The 3,863-nt window shown below is 42.2% G+C and overlaps 1 protein-coding gene across 1 annotated transcript in view; it reads left to right on the top strand.

Annotated features, from left to right (window-relative positions):
• Eif5b (eukaryotic translation initiation factor 5B) overlaps window positions 1-3,863 on the top strand; it is a 59,936-nt gene that overhangs the window by 839 nt on the left and 55,234 nt on the right. The window lies entirely within an intron of this gene.

A 3,863-nucleotide genomic window follows, 5' to 3' on the forward strand; every position in this document is an offset into this window, starting at 1 on the left:
CGGAGAGGTAGCCCAGCGGCTCCCTCCTCCTGTGTGCCAAGTTGGAAACACTTCTGGGGTTATTTAAAGTCCCGGTTGCCCAGTCCTGCTTTCTGTCTTTTTTTTTTTCTGTCTTTTTTTTTTTTTTTTTTTTTTTTTTTTTTTTTTTGCGTGTGTCTTGGCTTCCTACCGCTTCCTTTAAGAAAGGAGGAGGGGAAGAAACCAGTCAAGGGTCGCTGCTTTCTAACCTTTTAAAAAAAAAAAAGCCTTTTCAGGGGAAGGAGTGTGTGTTTATGAGCTACTTAGGCGGAGATTTGGGGAGCATGCCTGTGCCACATTCGATTAAGTTCTTTTACCATTTTCAGTTGAGTTGACTTCCTGGGCGTCTGCACCCATATGTTCCATTTCATCTTTAAGTAGTAGCCATTCAACTTAATTTAAAACACTACAGGTAACCGAAAACAAAACCAAGCCCTGTGGCACGGCACTTCATCGCCGTGGCTCACACAGACGTGGTTTTGAAGTTAAAGCTGTTGAAGTGTATGTCGGAACACTTAAGTGCGTGGACCTCGAAGTTGGCTATCTGGCAAGAAGAATTTAAAGACTAGGCTTGTATTTTGGTTTTAGATCTGTTGGAGAATGTAAACTGGTCTGCGGAATAGATTCTGGGTTTCTTGTGGCAGAGTTAGTGTTTATGAGGAACAGGGTTTATTACACATTTAGGTGTGAGCGTTAAGAGGGACAACAGAGGAGGGATCTGTAGAGCAGGGAAGCTGAGAACTTCCTCTAGAATGGGGGTAGGGCTTCTCAAAGAGTGGCCTGAAAGTTACTGTTAGTCAAATCAGGAGAATAAAAAGAGGTAAACAGATTATTTCTGAACCTTTGGTAGGACATTGGCATACATGAGTAACATTTTTTTTTTTTTCTGAGAAGAATTTTGAGTTCTATCAGTCATCTATCTATTTACTCTGTATTGTCTGTCTCTGTGTTAAAGCATCACCCTACTCTGCTTTTGCCGGTCTGCAAACATCATCACTTGGCCAGTTCTAAAATACCCACTTGTTGGATAGTCTAAACCAAATCTAAGAGGCCTTTCCTGTGTAAAAACGGCAGGTGTATCTGGAAGATAACCGTTGTGCTGTGGCCCCTTAGAAATGTAACAAGACAACCCCAGTTGGATTGGACTAAGGAATAGGAACTGTTTTCTTACCTCTCCAGCTAGTTTCTGTTCTCCCTGATAGCGTTTTTAGAGTTGTTAAAACTGGGTCTCACATAGCTTAGTCTGGCTGCTTCTCTGTGTGGCGAGAGGGGCTTCCTTGAGCCTCCTGACTCTCCTTCACCTTGTGAGGAATTACAGGAGTAGGTTACTAGGAGGCTTCCTTGGGTTTTTAAAGGTTTTTTTTTTTTTTTTTTCCAGTTTATCTGTTTGATTCATGTTTATACCAAGTTTAAATTAAAAAAATCCATATTTTTGTTACTCAGTTTCTAGTTTTTACTTTCAGACTTTTTAACGATGGAGAAAAACTATTGGAAGGAGAGATACTAATTTTTGTTGTTTTTCGAGACAGGGTTTCTCTGTGTAGCCCTGGCTGTCCTGGAACTCAAGTTGTAGACCAGGCTAGCCTCGAACTCAGTAATCCGCCTGCCTCTGCCTCCCAAGTGCTGGGATTAAAGGCGTGTGCCACCATGCCCGGCGAAGATGCTAATTTTTGGTCTGCAGTTTTAGTAAAGATTTGTTTATAAAAGATTTTCCCATGTGGGAAATCTTTTTTTTTTTTTTTTTTGGTTTTTTGAGTCAGGGTTTCTCTGTATAGCCCTGGCTGTCCTGGAACTCACTCTGTAGACCAGGCTAGCCTCGAACTCAGAAATCCGCCTGCCTCTGCCTCCCGAGTGCTGGGATTACAGGCGTGTGCCACCACGCCCTGCCTCCACGTGGGAAATTTTTAGGACAGAAGAGATCCAGCCCCACTCTTGGTATACTAACACACCATTTGAGAACAGGCTCTTGGTGCATCCCTTTGGCTCACTTTGATGGCAGTGCATGCTCTGAGGTTTATGTTGCATGGTCTACTGCTTACCAGATCCTTGCTCAGGCGCCTTTCCCCAGTGTGTATCAAGCAGTCTGGGGCTCTGCCCTTATCACTAAAATTGCCTGGCTTTTAAAAAACTTCAGTACCTCATATGGGGTGTTAGGGTAGGGGAAACAAGCGCACAGCTTTCTGAGTTTGTTTGTTTTGTGTGTGTGTGTGTGTGTGTGTGTGTATTTAAATGATACTCTTATCTTAAACGATATTTTGGAAAACGTTTTTTAAATGGACAGAAATGAAGGCTAGGAAGAAAGTCTAAAAAAAGAATGTTTCATTTGGGGACATTCCCTTCGACAGACCCTACTTGAGACATTTTCTGTCATCACCCCTCAGGCTTCCAGGCTCTATCAAGCCAGCATGCTTCCTTCCGCACAGGTGGACAGGGGTGAGAAATGGGCAGCTGCTTGATAGATAAGGAGGAGGCAGAGACACTTTAACTCTTGCAAAGAACTCAAATTACTTGATTGTTCTTGTCTATAGTCTTATGCTTAATCCTTATTTTAGCTTTTTAGCCATTCGGTATTGGGTTTCAATTAATTTTATTTGTCCGATTTTTACATTATTAGAATATGTTTTATTATATCAGTAGCTGAGATAGATTGTTTTATCTTTATTTTAGAATTCTTGAATTCTGTTTGGGCTTGTATAATTCTGAAAGGAAGCTTTCCCATCAGGTGTGGTAACAAGGTTTTTTTGTTTTTTGTTTTTGTTTTTATTGATTGAGGAATGTGAGGCAGAAGGTAGGGTTCTGTATACTGGGATGAGTCGGATGGTGATGCGGTGTTGCTGGTATCCTGTAACCTTCCTCGTCTAGTGTATGTCGATAGTCTATGGGACAGTGCATGCTGTAGTGATAGCCTGTTGTTGCTGTGGTTGTTACAGTGGATGTCACTCACTGGTACTATGCAGGGGTCAAGGATTCAGATTCTTTGTCTTTTTTACTACTAGTTCTTCTTTTTATTTTCTCCTTAAATCTATATAAAGATAATAGTACCTAAGTAATGTAGATTTTTCAGTTTAGATGAATCTTTTCTGTACCTTAATGGACTCAAACAACCTCTTCCCAAGCCTGCTAGATATAACCCCCTTCCAAACACAGAGGGAAAGCAAAAACATTTTTTTTCTCCCATTTATCTGGAAATTGCCTATCATGGAAGTCAGGGTGTTATTCATCAAATAAGTGTTTGGGAGTTAGGGTGTTAAAAGGCCATTCATTGCTTTTAACTACTGATGTTGCTCTGTAATTACGGACAGACTCCTCCTTGTGGGTGTTCTGCCTATCGTACTAACCTTAGATGATGCTTTAGTGCTAGGCATTCATCCAGTCAGGTACAATCAAGTTAACAGATGTCTGTGATAGGAAGTGTGGTTTGTGAGGCTGAGGAGATGGCTCAGTGTTTAAGAAGAGCATGGTGTTTTGGCAGACAGCCTGAGTCTGGTTCCCAGCACCATGCCATGTGGCTTACCACTGCCTTTACCTCCAGCTCCAGTGGATCAGGTCCCCTTCTGACCTCCCAGGGCACTGCACTTCACTCATGTGCATATACCACGAGTGCACACACAAACATACCTACCTACTTAAGATTAAAAATCAACTACGAAATGGGAATTAAACGTTTAAGGCTTCTGTTCCAAGAAGATCTGTGATTGTGGGGCATTATTAGTACAAAGCCTCCCTTAAAAGAAACAGAAAGCCGGGCGTTGGTGGCGCACGCCTTTAATCCCAGCACTCGGGAGGCAGAGGCAGGCGGATTTCTGAGTTCGAGGCCAGCCTGGTCTACAAAGTGAGTTCCAGGA

The sequence above is a fragment of the Mus caroli genome, chromosome 1 (genome assembly GCF_900094665.2).
Source record: "Mus caroli chromosome 1, CAROLI_EIJ_v1.1, whole genome shotgun sequence".
Classification (NCBI taxonomy): domain Eukaryota; kingdom Metazoa; phylum Chordata; class Mammalia; order Rodentia; family Muridae; genus Mus; species Mus caroli.